General features: G+C 41.7%; 1 protein-coding gene across 23 annotated transcripts in view; it reads left to right on the top strand.

Annotated features, from left to right (window-relative positions):
• Positions 1-907: 907 nt before the first annotated feature.
• LOC109994240 (protein tyrosine phosphatase receptor type D) overlaps positions 908-17,766 on the top strand; it is a 354,409-nt gene continuing 337,550 nt past the window's right edge. For 11 of the 23 annotated variants that reach the window (XM_065950667.1, XM_065950662.1, XM_065950660.1 and 8 more), the window contains exons 1-3: positions 909-1,062; positions 1,217-1,329; positions 1,464-1,497. The gene's annotated coding sequence lies outside the window, so the exon portion shown is untranslated. Of the gene's footprint in view, positions 1,063-1,216; positions 1,330-1,463; positions 1,498-17,766 lie in introns of all 23 variants that reach the window. The other 12 variants (XM_065950670.1, XM_065950675.1, XM_065950671.1 and 9 more) reach the window with 2 other exon arrangements.

Below are 17,766 nucleotides of genomic sequence, written 5' to 3'. Positions count from 1 at the left end.
CTGTCTGAGCTGTATGGAAGTAGGAGTATAAAGTCACCTAAGATCAAGTAAAAAAGAAACTTGTGCTGAATTTTAGTTCTTAATTGATGCAGTTAGTTACTTTCCACAACTGATTGTGGAAGGAGGCTGTAGAGGCTTGAGGTAGGAAGTGATGCAGTAACTGATCTGATAATCATCAATATGCAACTGATCATGTCTGAGAATAAATGAGGATTGTAACTGTAGTGATAGAATATACCGTTTTCAAAAAGTGACAGGTAAGATTGTTTCATCATTCATGAAATATTGCTGCATGGTGGAAAACTTCCCATTGGCTGCTCCTTTACAGTGTTATAGTATCATGATATAATTGGTTTGCTATTTCCAATGCGTCCCCGTTTTAGTAAACTTCACAGTTTTATCCAGTTATTTCATAATATTTTCACCATTCTATCTGTGCTTTAAAATCCCTCTGAATTTAATGAAGTAATGAAAACAATCATCATGCATACTAATTATAGTAAAGTAGAAGTACATGGAATTTCAACCTAAGTTAAATACTTTACGTAAGTTGCATTTCACTACTGTAGAATTGAGGCTGAAGAGGCTCTCACTCTGCTATTTTCATTCATCAATCTGAAGATGCAGAGAATACATTTTATTATATGATGCTTTAACTAATGAAGGTTAAGATTGTTTTTCAAAAAATATATAAAGAGGTTATCGGCCTTTAGCACCTCATTAAGGAACAAACTGGCTGTTAATTCCTGCATGGTGGGAAAAATCCCATCACCAGCTGCTCCCCTAGCTGGCCACCAAGCGGCCGGAAGGGGAACTGCATCCCTGAGCGCAGCATCCCTGCCGTCTCCGCTCTCTTCCTCCTCTCCCTCACTCTCCAGCCGTCGCCGGGAGCAGCTTGAGAGAGTGTGTGTGTGTGTGTGTGAGAGAGAGAGTGTGTGTGTGCTGGTTAAATCTGACAGCACGCTGGGGCTGCGTTTCCTAAGGAAAGCTCAGCTCTCTCAGTTTTTCTGCCGGTCTTATTGCCGCTCTCGTTGTCTTTGTCGACAGTGATAAAGAGAGCAGGTACCATCTGTCCATTTCGCAAATTTATTACGAGTTGCCTTTTTTTCCCACAGATGTTATGTCAACACTTTTTGGGTGGTGGATGTGGAGGTGGGGGGAACTCCCGGTACTAATGGAATTTGTTGTGGCTCTTTTGGTCTCTTCTCTCTTTCAGTTGAACCGGGGGCCTGTTTTTGGAATAAGAAAAGCATTGCTGTTTTCTGACTTTGAGAGAAGAAAGAAGGGACTCCTCTGGAATTTCCTCAGGAATTTATCCGGACTGCCCCGGTAAGAAAATATATTGATCTCAAATACCGCAATAACTTGCACTGCATGCATTTATTTGACATATAGAGTCTCTCATTTCAGACAATTAAACTGTTATGGCTCATTTTGTTTCGCATTTCTCTGTTTAATTGCAGTTACCGGGGCTTTGCATTCTACCGCCTGGCTATAGTAAGTAGTATAGACTTTTTTTCCACTGCATCTTTGCTGAAAGCGGCTCCTTGTGTGTTAGTATGTCGAATTAAGTATTGGCTCGGCGTCTACTATAAGTTGTGTGTCGTGTGGCGCTGTGAGTAGGAGCCCAGGGCGCATATTTTTACATATCTTGCAGCTACGTTGTGGATGTCGTAGCGCACACAACGTGCACGTCTTTGCCTCTCGCCGCTGCGCTCCAGAGGGTGGCGAGATATGTACGGATTCATTTTTTTTAATTGATCGCCTTCATAGATCACCCACACTGTGCTAAAAACAAATCTAATCCATGCCTTAAAAAAAAAAAAAAAATGCTTGCAAATGTGGAAGACGCATGAGTACGCGCAAACTTGTGTTCTGAAAGTTTGGTTACAGGTCTGTCCTGAGACTAAGGGGTGTGAATGGTTTGGTGTCTGAGATGTGTGTGCGCGTGCGTCTATGCATGCGCGTGCACGAAAGGGCTCATGGCTCAGGTGATGTAGACGGTGGGTGGGCTGTGACTCACCTAGTTAACCCATTGTCTGCTGCCCTTATCTGACAGGCTTTGATGTCAGATGTGACTGGTGATTGACAGCTGATCATGCGCAGTAGTTTTTCGGCTAAGGGCCGGTTCCCACCCCCTTTTCCCAACCCTGCCAGTTATATTTGGAAAGTTTCCACATAGCCTGTTTTATACAACCCTTTTCTTTGTGTGAAAGACTATTTGTCACTACTACAGACGAGTGATTCACACATAACCAATTACCCGTGATTTCCAGTCATACTTTGCAGCCCGAGGAGGAAAAAAAAAAAAAAAAGAGAAGAGGAATGCCTCTAAAAGGCGAGATAATGAAGTGAAAAGTTTGTGCGCCTCAGTGTTTTGTAGCGAGCGATTGCAAATGAGGGGCAAGGACGGCTCACACAGGCAAAGAGATGTGTGTGTTACCATGGCCGGTGTGGAGTGACAGAAGGCTAAGTGAGCATGACCATGGAGGAGAGGTAATAGCATTACGGTCTGCCAGTCAAGAGGCAGAGTGAGAGAGATAGGCTACTGTTGCACTTACAAAGGGAGTGAATGGGAAACACACAAGTGCAGAACATGCATTTAGGTGTAATCGTAATATTAAAGCTATTTTAAGTAAGAATAAACATTTTGTCTGCATGTGGAGAGTTGTGTGACATATACTCACAATAATTAGGATGTGGAACTTCTTTTGTGCTGAGGGCTCCACAAACACTGAGGACATCATCCACATTTGACTGTGTGTCTAGGATAAACACTGAATATGTAAATAAACTGCCAGTACTAATATGAAAATAAACAAATCTAACACTAACAGGGGACGTACACACATCCTCCAATAACATGTAACATGACGAAATGTTGCAACAGAGCAGTCCTCCAGGCTAGTTATCCCCGTGTGTGAAGGCAGTTTGGAGCACAGAAGTGGATTTGAATCACTTGCTGTCAGTTGCAGTGTGTTTCTGGCAAAGCTTTCAAGGATTAGTCCCAGGTAGGAATACCCCGCCCCCCCCCCCTCCCTTAGCCAGCAGCTCTCCCATCTTATAAACTGGCAACATCCTGCAATTTTTTCTTTTGCTTTCCTTTGAGTGATGCTTCCCAAAACTGCTCGCCAGGCCCCAGCATCAATCACTGTTGGATGGGGTTTGAGCAAAAAGCGAGGAGTAGCGAGCGAGAGAGACAGGTCTGCTCGCTCGCAGTTGAACATATGACCCCGAGAGCCACAGCTAGCAGTGCCAGTTAGAGAGCCGCATTTCTACAAAAAAACAAAACTCTCCCATTAATTATGCTTTAACACGGGTTGCTGTAGTGTGACTGTGTTGACAACACACCCACTTTTCTTCTGCCTTGCTGCACCTCCCAGAAGAAGAAGAGGAGTGAGCTGTAATTATGGTTCATAAACTTCATCCAGGTGACATAACCAGGACATGGCTGTATGGACGGCTGCTAATATGTTAGAACTGCTTTTATTTTTTGTTTCATTGCACATTTCCTATAAAAAAACATTTGGCGAAATGTTTCATACTGCACAATGTATTGTATTTTTGAGGGGAAGAGGGATGTGCAAACAACGGCTATTTAAAAAAAAAAAAATGTTGAACGTGAGGAGTATCGGCTGCGAGAAGAACACCTTGATTGTGGTCCAAGCCTTGGCAACAACTAGCCGACTCCCAGGGGCCGGTTTATAATGAGGCAGCGCTGTCAGATAATTAGATACACCTGACGCAAGCGTTTTCAGGAAATTTTGATTCATCCCAAAATAAAAATCTCTGTGCCTGCCAACATGAAAGCAGTTTTTTTTTGTTTTTTTTTTCCCATTGCCACATTCCTCTCCAGTCATGGTGGCAATGTTTTATTTATTTATCCACATCTTAATGCTCTTGGATGAGAGGGGGATTTTTTTTTTAGTGCAAGCTGATGCATTAGCTGCCAAAGTTCCTCATCTTTTTCTCATCCCATGCAGCCAACACTCTCTTGGCTGCATGATATGAACAAGATGCCATGGCTTTTGGATTTAATGACAGAAGTATGACAATAAAAATCCCTCCTTAGAAATATGCTCAAACATGCGCGTCACATTACCAAAGATGCAAGACATCACGTGTGTCTGCACAAATGTGAGCAGCACAGGTGTGTTTAAGAAAAGCATATTCATCTCATGATATCAAACCATGTGTGTGTTTTATGTCGTGCTTCCATGATCATTTTCAATGCAGAAATGAAATGTTTGCAGATCTAGAACTTGATGGATGATTCTGCAACTCATCAGCCATCTTATGCACATGCTGTGTTCAGCAAGCCATGGATGATTCATTGAATTCTCACATATATTCATGCAGACACATATTTACACACATGCAGGCTCATACATACAACCTTAACGATATGTCTTTTTCTTAGCTATTGATTAGAAAATGCTGTGCGGAGGACACCTGCTCACCTGTGCTGTTTTTTCTTTTTGTTTTTTTATATCAGCCACATGGCTCCGGTCATAAATCAGACGCTCATTAGGCTGTAAAACAACAACTTTGGTCTTCTGCGGGAGACATCAATGCTGTTAAAGCCTTATGTATGTGAGATAGAGAAAGGTAAATCACTGCAGGATGCTGATGTTATCTAATTAAGAACAGGTTTCTTGTCTTATTTACTCTTCTTAAATGTCCAAGCTAATAAGCTATGCTAATACTTAAGCTATCAAGTTACATTTACTTTCTCTGACGTAGCGTTAAATATACAGTATGCTTTTATAATGTATGCAAGTTTATCTGGAACGTGGTGACCCCAAAAAAAAACAACTATATCCATTTTGACAGAAATTATTTTGAATGACTATTTTTTACTTTGGTTAAACACTGCTCCAAAGACAGTTTTATTCTTTATTCTTAGTCTAAAAGTCTCACAGTCTTTGAGTGCTGTATGAATTTGAAGAAAAAAAACATTGTTTTCTTACATTTGGAAGATTTAATTCTGTTTACTCTTTTCAAAAAGCATCCAGGCCAGTTAGAGTCCAGCAGGGGTGTTATTGAAGGGACATGTCTGGCAGCAAATCGAATGTCAGTTTGATCACATCATTTAATCTGGAGCATATTGTCTCCCTGCAAACAGTCAACAAGGTTTCCTGGCCTTCCTTCGTCGCTGGTAAAGCAGGGGAAGATATTCAGCTTTGAGCAACTGTCACAACATCTCATAATTGCCAATTGTTTGGTTTAAATTGCCATCAGTTTTCTAACTCTGCGCTGTATTCAAAGTAATACCGCAGGGCAAATGCAATAATATTTGACCTATACCATTCAATCCTGTAACATTTGAATATGCTGCAATGACATTTGAATGAATTATAGAACTCTGGTGTATCGTGCTGAGTGAACTGTACATACGCTCAGACGGAGGTTGCGTCATGTTTTCCATTACAGCTTTTTTTTGGCCTTGGCCTTCTTTACATTAAACGCATGACAAACTGACCAAACATATCTACTACTCCATTAGTTCCTTGCAAGCTACTCTCTCGCAAGGAGTTCTAACCCAGGTTCAACGATGCATGATTTGAAATTCAACTCATCCCTGAAGGCTGCGGCGGATGTTTCTCTTCTCTGCTCGACTTCCTGTATTGTTATGGCCTAAAGAAAAACTATACTTCTTTGTTGTGCAGTTGAACTTGGAAAGAAAACAAAAACAACAACAAAAACAGCAGCGCTGCCTTCTGTCTGCTCTTACATGACAGGAACTCACAAAACTGATGGATACTGACAAAACAGGAAGACGAGGAGAATTCTGCGGATGTGCTGCCCTGGGTCAAAATCACTGCGTTGAGTTATAACGATGTACACGAGGTTGGACAAAATATCTGCACTATGTTACGCAACACACACACAAAAACACAAATAGGGGTTTTAGATTTAAGCAAAAGTTCAACTGAAAGCTTTATAACCAAAAAAAAGGGAATTTATAAGCTATGAAGCTGCTGTAGCTTATTGGATTGCAGTTTTATGTATAGTATGTGTTAGCATGTTGGCACACCTTATAGCTAGTTCTTCCTTGTAGGCGTTAGAAAAGATGATGACTCTCAAAAGAGCAAATTTCAGCTTGATCTTACATTCTGACCGTTTTCGAACCACATGTACTTCCCGATGATGGGAATTCTATCTTCATACCAGTGTCAGCTTTGCTCTGCTATCTGGCGTCCAAACAGATTTGAGAGGGCACCAGTATGTTCGGTATCGGCATTATGGTCTTCTGGGATATGGAGGCACAGAAGGAAACAGAGAGGAATAATGCAGGCAAGCTGGAGCCAAGGTACTCTGCACAGCTCGATGCCGCTACCTCTGACCGACATGAACAAGAGAAATCAATTAGACCTACTCGGTTGCTATCCAAGGGACATCTACCATGGGAAAGGGTAGAGCGAATCAAAGTGTTTGGAAAGAAGAAAAAAAAAAAACACACAAGAAAGTATAGCAGAAGAGGAGAGTGAACTCGAGTGTCAGTTTGTTGTGTTCTTTGTCAGATCAGCCGCCTCTGACCTCAAGATAACATTTCATTCTCTCGTCTTTCAACCCATGCATGCTTTATAATCCCAGACACCGGCCCATCTCTTTTTAAACAGTGATGTGAAGCTTTCTCTCTTACTTTCCCTATCAGGCCAGTAATGGGAAAAATGAAACGCTGGCAAAAATGTACCTCACAAGAATATCTTGATGAAGCCTGAGCAGCAATCTTTATGTTTGGAGCAGCTTTACATTCACAGTCTTATGTTTATAGTCTTACCGTGAAGCTGTACCAGAAGTCATTCGAAGGTCATCATGAACAAGGTTTTCCTTCCTCTCCATTATGGGCACAAGTCTTGTTTTGCTCAAATGAGAGAGAAAACAAGTCAGACTCTGAGGGTATTATACGTTTTAAAAGTTGCATTCAAGCAGGGCTTAAGGTTTTAAAAACCTCCTTATTTGGTTTTAAAGAAAAAATCTCCAAAGTCCCTGAAGATTAAAAAAAGATTCCTCCCACTGAATATAAAATAGTCCAACTATTATGGTAGGATCAGAGAGGCTAGTATCCACAGCGTATCATTTATTAATCATATTTTACAGCCAGCTGAAGCACAGTCTCGCTCTAATTTGAAAATATATGCCGTGCTACAGTAAATGCAGAGATCCTACTTACAATCCTGATTAAATAGACGTTTAAAATCAATACGTGGATTTCCCGAAAATCATGAGAAAATTATTGTGCTTCACCGGCGGAGATGATCGAAAGAGATAAGCCAATTGATGCTTTATGCATATTTCATTGACCGGAGCTGTGCGCTGCTCTGTAAATACTGAGGTTGAGAGTGCACAGCATGGATTTCACAGGACCCAGAGGCCTCGTCGGCTTTGATCAGACTGAAAGAGGACACTTTTTGATCAAGCCCCACCTTGGACATCTAAATCAGAAACCCCCGGCAGGCTCAGCGGCTCTAAGACCGGGAGATAGGATGTAATCTCTACACATAGGAGGAAGTGGACACCCCTGGAAGACTATTATAGTGTACATTTTAAATTCCCCCTCCATCCTCCGTTCCCTTGATGAATATCTCACATGTGGTTATAGGGCAGTAGAAATTCAATTTGACAAAGAAGACCTGTCCCAGGGATTCTTTTAAATATCATGATTGCATAAATTCTGCAGTCTAACTGACCTAGAAGATAAATGAACAGCAAAACTTCATTGTTTTGTCAGATGATGAATCTGCTATGGAGGAAACTGAGTATAGATGAATAATTAGATCATTTATCATTATATCACTGACTGCATGCCGTTCTCCAAAAAACATTTCTTACACAAGTGTTTAGTCACATTGAGTGGTCAAACTTGTGGTCTTCTTTGTGGGTTTTGTTGGTACGTAGGAAAGCTTGCAAAGAGGAAATGTTTAAGGAGGTCTTTTAAATTGTTATCAATCTGAACGAGGTAGATGTTCCTTCATTGACTGTGGTTCTGCCCGTTACATGAACTTTTTCCTCGCCCCTGTTTCTCAGTACTTGCTCATTCTGTATTGATGTTGGGTTGCTCTAAATAATACAAAAAGCAGTACGGTCTAGACACAGTACGGATCAATGAACCGGTTCCCCTAGCTTTTTTTTTTTGTTCTGCCTTGGTCTCTATCTATGACGTATCCGCCATGCTAGAAATGGTCGCGACAGAGTGGTAATTTGAAATTAAACACACACGAAGAAAGACAATCATGTGCCCATATAATGATGAAAATTCCAACAGCAGAAGCTTAGGAAGTTGTGTTCCATCTATAATCCTGTGTGTGCAGCTCGCTCAGTCCCCTGACAGAGCACACATGTAAACACAGCACCCCCCCCTCCCCCCCACCTCCCCAACTCCCACTCAGCCCTGCTGTAGGTTTGGCTGTGGGTGCTCAGCAGATCCCTCGGCATCATGAGAGAATAACAATGAGGGTTTTGGGAGGGATCAGTTCCCCAGCACACAGCCATACTGGGTAGGGTTTATGTAAGACCCTGGCTTCCTGAGCTCACTGCCAGTTAAAGATGACAAACAAATGGTACCAAGGAGTGCCGACTTGCCAAAGAAGAGTGTGTGTGTGTGTGGGGGGGGGGGGCTGCATCTCTGCTTCATCCTCCCTTCACACACAAACACCCTCCTTCTGTAGCGCAAGCCTTGTTATGTGTCGTGGCTTGCGATACCAGGTCTCATGTGTATCCAAGCAAGTTGATGTGTGTTTTCACACTATTTGTTGGCTCTGCGGCTCCGTTGCCCACTTTGAAGCCGCCCCCTCCTCTCCTTATATCCACCTCTTCCTCCCTTTGTTTTCTCCTTCAATATGTTCCAATGAAAGAAGGCTGAGATCTGTCAGAAACCAACCTTTCTTCTGTCTTGCTTGTCAACATTTCCTTCTTAAACAGACAGACTGCCACGGAAATTCACTCAGCCCTGACACCCCAGTGGTTCTTAAAATATCAAAACAGGTAGAAGCTGGAGGGCTGTCTCTTCCAATGATACAGTTTTGGTGTAAACGTCTGCCTTGTCTGGTTTGAAATCATGATGTAGTGTTTTTAATTATCTGCTTCAAGTCGTAGCTGTAGTGCAGCTTGTTCAGGATCTCCATTATGAGTCATTAAGGGTTTATAAATAGAACAAGATCTACTTAACCCATTTCAGATGTCTCCATTCTTTATTTAGAGCTATTGGTGTTCTGTAAAAATCTAATGTGCCTACTAAATATTGTTTCTCAGTGGCAGATGTTAATATCTCTTAAAAAAAGGCCTCTTAAACTTCCAGTTTGAGCTTACTGTAACATTGATACAATACAGATGGATGTGATGCAATATGATACAGGGGGACATATAAACACTAATCCCAATTACAAATAAAAAATCCAAAGTGACCATTTTTCACGTTCCACAAAATACAAAAAAATTTAATATTAGTGAGAGACGAGCAGACATTGCACAACCCCTACTTTCTGAAGGAGAATGATTTCAAACTAAAATTGAGAAAAGAAAAATAACTTTTAAAACTCTTTGCAGAAAGCTTCTGAGACAAGTGAGCCCAGAATCTCCTGGTGCCAGACGTATTTATAGAAGTGAAGCTGTGTAGCCCACTCTTCTGTTCTTTAGGTTTTGAGGGTAAAATGCATCAAAGTTTGCGACTTTAATCAAATACTTCTGCACCTTACTGGTGAATACCTGAGATAATATAAATGACGAAATACATAAACAAAAAGGGCAATTTCTCAATCATTTCTTTCCCAGGAATCTATAAGGATGACATATTGCATAGTGTGTTACAACATGCAGTCCACACCACGGTCTCCCTGTACTCCTGCACTGCACAGAAATACTCCATAGATAACATTAGGATCCATTGACTTGGGAGTAAGGGGAAAAATCGATGTAGGGTGAAAATTAAATTTGGCCCGAAGAGCCTTTAGGCAAAGTGCAATTTGAAAACACATCTTTTATTTTCCCCTGGGCGTCTGATCTGGGCGGGCAGGAGATGGACGGAGGATCTAACCGCCATAGGAGGGGGGGAAAGCAGAAGTATGCTATGAAGTAAAGGGAAACACCTCATCTCGCTGCTAATGTTCCTCCCCTTTGATTGTCTAATTCAGTTAGGGCCGTGAGTCCGTTATTGGATCACATCAAAGGTCAGAGGCGTCCTGTAGACAAATCAATCTCCCCGTCTGAGGAGGCGCAGAGGAAGCATGGAGAGCCGATCCATCTAGTGGGCACCGAGTGAGGGTGGGTGAGGAGAATGAGAGGCGGGGGCAAGAAAAATAATGGCATCTGCTGCTAGGAGAGGAGTGGGCGAGGGAAAGTGAGATTGAACTGTTGACTTGGGGAATGCGATATGAACAGAGGGGGAAAAAAAAGGGTTTACATTATTGCTGGTGATAAGAGCATTCTTTGAGAAGAGCTAGTACATTATGGCTAACCAGATCAGCTGCACTAAACAGGGCAGTGAGTTCTACACTCAATCACAGCTTGAGTGTAGAACTCAAAAACATTATTTTCTTCTGTGTAATTCAAGCTTGGCTATATTAAAAAAGCCATCTAGTGGCCCCCCTGTCTGACATTATTAGCTCAGTGTGTATTTATCATTACACCTATTAGCACACTGAGCTAATAGGTGTAATGATAATCCACAGGCTGCATTGACTTCAGTTTCATTGTAAACATTTGGGAGGTTAAGAGTGGATCTGTTTGGTTTTCTATCTAACTTAAGCAGCAAACACTTCTTTTTTTTTTTTTTACACAAGGTCACAAAAAGTCCTGATACGATGTATTTATCAGAAGATATAAAACTAGAACGATCTATCAAGTAAAAAATACGAAATGCATTGGCTGATCACGGCATTAGCAGCTTAAAGTTGCATCAGACTTTGCAGTATAAAAGTTTTGTTTACACGCAGTCCGTTCTGTGATGCAATTTGCAAAGCTGATCTATGTTAACTGTAAAGTTATAAGCGTATCACTCACAGAATGATTATTATATAAAAGTTTCCTTGTAAAGTTCATCACAATAGAAATCGCTCTTTTGTCCTTTAATCGTTAAGATTTAAAACAAGCCATCTGAAGTTTCACTTAAGGCTAATGGCAAAGAGTGTCACTTTTTAATTGGTCAAAGACTAAATAATTAACCAGATGTAAGTTGTCACATTAATTAGTGATTAAGATTTTCATTAATTAAGTTAAAGCCAAGTTCCACAACAGGTTGTTCATGAGTAACAGTGCTGGAGTGAAACCACTATTTATCATCCTGGTCACACTGAATATATAAAGACCGATACTCCTCTTAGAATTCCCATTAACAAATGGTCATAATTAAACCACCCATGCATAAACACAGTAGTGGTGGGCAGCAGTCCTAAGCAAAGTTTAAAGGTAAAAAATAAATCATTCACAGTTTAATGGCAACGAGATGTTTAATTTGGGACCCCTGGGTGTGTAATTAGTTCAATTAGCCTCAATCCTGCACTTGCAGAATGGACCCAGGTCGCCATGTGGTCCGCCTGCATTAAAAGCCAACAGTTTATTTCCAGCTGTAAGATTAAAACTCCCTGTGTAATAACTCACCGGAGCCTCCCCTCCAGACACGGCAGCGAAGGTTCAGTGTGAGATAATGTTTGCTCAAGCAACTCTCAATGAGATTCAGCGCTCCGGTGACACCATTACTCTAAGCTCATTGCCTAGTCAGGTTGGGTGGGTCTACTCTGCCTTAGAAAGTCAAAGCATAAAAGCGCCAGGAGAGAGAAAGCACCTCTCGAGACAGATTACACGTCTGTGGACAAGCGAATAGGCTTGCACTTCACCTCTGCCTGAGACAAGCAGGTTATTATCTTTTGGGTTTTTTTTGCACACTCTTGCCAGTCATGTAATGCACGATGCTCACCCTGCAGGCCGAGCAGGTGGACGACAAGGCAGCTTACACATTCTCGCTAATTGCAGGCAGTCAGTGAGACGTATCTGAAATTGAGATGATGGCACGAGCCCGCAGTGAAAGTCAAAAGCAGCCCAGGCCCGAGCCAAAGTGTTTTAAATGGATTACACCAGTGTGTCATTGCGATTACACGCTATACGCAGGGACCGCGACAAGATGAATTGTATTTTATGGCTTTACGGCGGATCTTTTTTCTTTCTTTTCTCCTCCAACTTGAATGCATTTCCTCCCCTACAATGTAACGTGGTTTGAATTTGAGTTTTTTTTTGCCTTTGAACTAGCTGGCAAACAGTTAATGTATAATACTTTTTCTCAAAGGGACATTTTCTGTTTATCTCAGAGTAGAGAGGCTGACTTGGAAACCACGCATACATATACATTGCCATGCTCTTTGAGTAATATTTTGGCTTGTTTTGCATGGCAGCAAGAGTTTACCCTCAACTTGCACTGTGCGTGGTTTCAAAACATTATCCTTGAAGTGAACCTCCAAAAACCTCAGAAGATACTACATAAAAACAAATTCAGCAGTTCATCTTTACACCCTTACCCTGCTTATTTCCTTTTCTTTTTTCTTGCCTGTACTGCATCTGTCTGCAGATACCGGTATATCATTTAAAAGGCTGGGTATGCACACTCATTTATTTGCATGATGTACCATTGTGTCATAAAGCCAACTAAAAAACAACATCTTAACAATGCTTCAAGAGTGTCCTCCCATCCCAATTCCATCACTACAGACTCATATCAACCGATATGGCAGATGTGTGTGTGTGTGTGTGTGTGTGTGTGTCAGCAGGCAGAAAGGGTTATAAAACCCTTAGTTGAAGAGCGTGAGAGAGAGAGAGAGAAGGCGAGGTTATGTAATGAAGGAAACCATTAAGTAGGAAGAGGTTCAGGGGTTAAACACTAGAGAGCTCTGCAATAACATATTCCCAACTCTTACTTTTAGAAGCATGTTACTTCTACAGCATCTCAGTAACAGCTTTTAATTGCTCTAACTTCCTGCTTCCTGTGATGCACACTCTTCGTGGGACTCGTTGAGGAGCACTGTATTCAGTCAGTGTGATGTGGGGGTGTATTACATCTGGTGCTGTGCTAAAGGAAGTAACCCCTTTGCGCAGGCCGAGGCAGAATCTGTGAGAGTCGTGTTGTCTGAATGTCGCTACAGGAGACTTGTGACAAAGGTGTGAAGTTGTACGCTGGTTTGTACTCGTACGGTTTTTGAAACCGTCAGGAAAGTATTGATATGTGGGAAGAGGTCTGCTTTACAATAATGTAAACATACATCAGTCTTTACCCTTTTCGAGCCTCACAAGCCGTAACATTTGTTTACGGTTTCTGTCAACACATTTTCTGCTGCACTACAATACAACAACAGATATCATTGTGTGATTATGCGTATGGGTTGACATACAGTACACAAAAACAAACCTCCAGAACAGCGCACATAAAAGAAAGATAGATATCCAACAGGGAACGATTTGTTGTCATGGCTATAGTGAGGCAGGTGCACAAAGCCTTACCTTTCTCCAACGTTCTCTAGCTTCGATGAGTTGAATAGCCACATTTTTCTTCACAATGATTTTCAAGTCAACATAGCTTCCCTCTCGATTTTTGCGTGGAAAAAAACAACTGCTGTAATTTCCCACAGACCCAAGTGATGGGGAATGTAACACGCATACACCACCATTATAGAAGGTTTTGTTTCCCTGTGTGGCGTCACTCTGTTCGGGAACTCTATCATCTCTGCTGTGTGTCTGCGGGTGCTCGTTAGGGTCAACTGGCTACACCTGGGGCCCTGGGTGTGGACACATGGAGGTCCACGCTGCAGCTGTGGCACTCTCGCCCGCTTTCTAGCGAGCATTAAGGTCTACTGCTGCTGTGTGCGGTTTTCTTTATGTGATGGATCTACCTTTTTTTGTTGTCGCTGCTAGTGAAGTTAAATTAAGCCTTGCTACGCTGAAGCTACCCCTTGAGACACGTAACAAGCTGTTGATGAACCTCTCTGCGCTATACATATTTGACAGATCATTAGCAATATTATTTTAGACCACAGCAAAAAAAGCTATCCCCGGAACTGGAGCCTTGTATTTGCCAGTGAAAAGTAAGCTAATGTGGCGCTACCTCGCGCGCATGATCAGAGCCAAGACACTTAATTTATGCAAAAGCCTGAAAGAAATTGAGCACAACTTTAAGGTGCATGTGCATTGAATGAATTCTAAGCTTTCAGTTGCCATGAGAATATTTCCCTTTTATCAAACATTTCAATGGGAGTTTACATTTTACGTTAAAACTCGGAACCCTTCTGTCACGGGAAGTAATGGCAGCATTGTTAGCCTTACTTAACCATATCCTGTTACGGATTGATTGCAAGCAATTATCCTTCATCTCCTTGGCTATCCAAAGGTGTAGTCCATCCTTTTCGTTCACAGCCTCTGATCCCCTCGGCGCTAAAACAATCCCCCGGTCTCTCTTCCTCAAGTGCCTGTCACACTTAATGCTCTTAATCAGTTTTATATCAGAGAACACACTCACTCCTCCAGCTAATCACAGCTCTACTGTCTACTACATTTGATCTGTCTTAACAATGACCATTCTGCGCCTGTATTGAGTACCATACAAATTAGCCTCTGTACTGATGGCCAGTGTATTCTGCTGGCTTTATCACATCTTACCCCGGCCTCCTATTAATCTTGTGTACTGAATGGGATGAATTAATGCACCAGGGGATTTGTAAAGGCTCTGGATATGGATTACATTTTCTAACGATATATTTGATTTGGTCTCTGAATGTAATTCCTGTGGACTAGGATTACATCCAGGTGATAAGAATTGGCTGTAACAAACCACATTATTATAGCCCCTTGTCGGTCTGTTGTGTATGGCAAAATCAAGCAGTGCATTCGTAATACTTTCCATCTACAACAGGTCTGCATCTCTGATTGAATTTCATAAGAACTGTTGGTGCAGATTGGCTGGAGAGTGATTGCCATTTTCCTCTGCAGACTCACCTTCTAGCTCCTTTCACTCATGGGTTTTCTCCATACTGTGTACCTCCTTGTGTGTGTGTGAATGAACAACTCCCAAAGTATGAACTATTCACCACTGTTTGTCCAAACTGAAAGGATAAAAGGGCCATGAAGAATTTAACATCAAGAGGAGCATCTTCCTCTCAAACAGACTACCAACAGGATGTCTAGACCATGGCTGCCTCTCAGTTTTTTTTTTTTTTTTTACAGCATTGCATCATATCATGGAACAATTTCTCGTACTGCTCCCGACACAAATCAACCATCGCTACAGTCTTCCACCTAATCCCAACCTAAAGTGGAAATCATGTTCTTAAACGGCATGTTAAGTGTTGCATATCTCTCCCACACTCTGAAAGCATTTCCGTGTTCTTTTTTTTTTTTTGTTTGTCGGGTGTATTCCAAGCATCCGCACACAGCAGAGTGCAATTTCACAACAGTCAAAAGCTAGAAAATCTGCACCCCCCCACCCCTTAGCTGTGCCTAGCAAACAAAACTCACACCTACGCAGTAATTGGGTTCCATTTTTTGTCTTTTCCCTTTTACCCACGGGTGGTACAGTGAGGCCAAGTGCTTGTAGATTCTCGTGGTTTCCTGGCAAGCTATTGTAAGCTACCAGATACGATTGCCAGGGAAGAGGAGAACACAAATTAGCATTCAGCTCCAGGCTGTGCCACAATCATGGTGGAGCATCTCCAAAGAGAAACACAAGCACCCATGCTTAAACTTGCATATTAATAAAATGTAGTAATGATTCAGGAATTCTTCCCTTCCTCTGTCAAAGCAACACCACTCCTTTAAAATGTTTACTTAAACGCATTAGAAATGGGAAGTGTTGGCAGGAGCTTATCCAGACCTTCTTGTCTTGGGTGGCACTGCCCTAAATGGGGGGATGAGATAGATATACCATGAATTCTCCATTTGTCACCAGCACCAAGAACAGCTTTTACTACTAACAGTAGTGTTATATCAGATGTCATATAACTAAGGATAGTTTTATTATTGTGTTGAAACAAAACATTGGGAGTATCGAACTGCCGTGTCTTGACGTATTTCCTGCTGAAATGGGATAGAACCAATCGCGGGACATAACGTTCGGGATGAATTTGATTGGATCGACAAAGCTTTTTAGTTGGTCCAGAATATAGACAATGGCAGATAAGTAAACATTTCACACAGGACCACTCGATTAAAATCGGGGAAATGTGTTTTAAATGTCATGGGGACTTGAATATCACAGAGGACATATTTATAACATTATTAATATCCCATGCCAAATTCTTTAAGGCTTTAAAAAGTTGTAAGTCCAAAAGTCACTATATAAAGTACCAACAAAAGAAAATGGGCTACATTGAACTGGGACAAAAGCTGCAAGCAATCTCTTGCAACACAGCCCATAAATTTGGTTTCAACGAAAGTCCCACCTCTGACAAGGCAGAGAGCCAGTGATGAATTATCATCATAGAGAGGCATCTGGAGTGGGCAATCAGATTTCAGGGAGTGGGGAAATGCCAGTTGATGCGGCCCCCTGGATACCCCTGTGGTCATGTCACAATCCAGCATTCAGCGTTTAGTGAAATACTCATCCAGTGTGTCAAACTGAGTCAGCAACAGACAGATTTTGGGGGGGAAAGGGGGGTGGGGGGGCAAAACTGAGGTCCTAGCAATATACTTTCTTGAATCAAGCACTCATTGACACCTGCTGTGGCCAAACCCACAAGGAAATGGCAGCACTTGCCTCATAGCAGCTGTAAACAAGACTGCATCACTGTGTGTTTTTTGCAGTGCTTAGAGCTGACCCCACCATCCATTTGGCCCTACTTTATGATTACCATAAATGCCTGGATTGCCTACATAAAAGTGTGGAGTGGAGACTATAGGGCCTCCGCTTCCATTAGTGGCCGCTTTACTGGAAGGGGCCAAGTGTGTCTCCTGGGGAAGGCCAAAACTCTCAGTGTCCTCTACATTCTGTCAAATAGACTCTGTCATCAAGGACTGGGCTAAGTGGATGTCTGCACTGATGGTTATGTTGATAAAATGATTATTCATAAAAAAAATAAAAAAAAACGAGTGTGTTGCAGAGGTAATAGAGGGCAGGAGAGTTTCCGTATGAAGAGATCGTCCTTCAAAAATTAAAGCTCAATCAGGGATAACCATTTGTTTTGTGGGTTAATCTTGAATAACCCTGACCCAATCACACTTTTTGGCTCCACAATACTTATATTAAATTTAGCCTTTTAAGATGAATCCTTAGATGATTGCTCTTAGGAAAATAAGGCAGAAAATACACATTAACTTAAACCAATGATGACTTTTCAGTGTCATTAAATAATGAATGCAATAACATGAAAGCAGGAAGCTGGCAGCTATAGGCGCATGGTGCATTGTAATCCAGGCCTCATATATTTTTCAGGTCATTTATTCATTTGGGAGTCCAACTCAGTTTTAATATCAGCAAGCGTGCAGAAATGTCCAGGCGCTGCATCGGGGTTGTAAGGTCTTGCTGAGATAGAACATATAATAAAATTGCCTTGTCTTATTCGGGGATTTGAGTTTCAATTTGATCTCACGCTGTTTGTTCAGAGAGTGCAACTTTTCCTGGAGATAGATCTCAGGGAGGAAGAAATATATGGAAATCCAAACAGTAATTCAAAGGATGCACTGCATACTAAGTAAATGTACACTCACACAGCAGAGTACTGTAACACGGCCATGATTAGCATCGACTGTGCAGAAGATGCCTTTTCTTTAAGTGGAGAGATTAAAATGTGAAAG

The sequence above is a fragment of the Labrus bergylta genome, chromosome 22, assembly GCF_963930695.1.
Source record: "Labrus bergylta chromosome 22, fLabBer1.1, whole genome shotgun sequence".
In the NCBI taxonomy this organism is placed as follows: Eukaryota; Metazoa; Chordata; class Actinopteri; order Labriformes; family Labridae; genus Labrus; species Labrus bergylta.
This window is presented reverse-complemented; position numbering and strand designations above follow the sequence as displayed.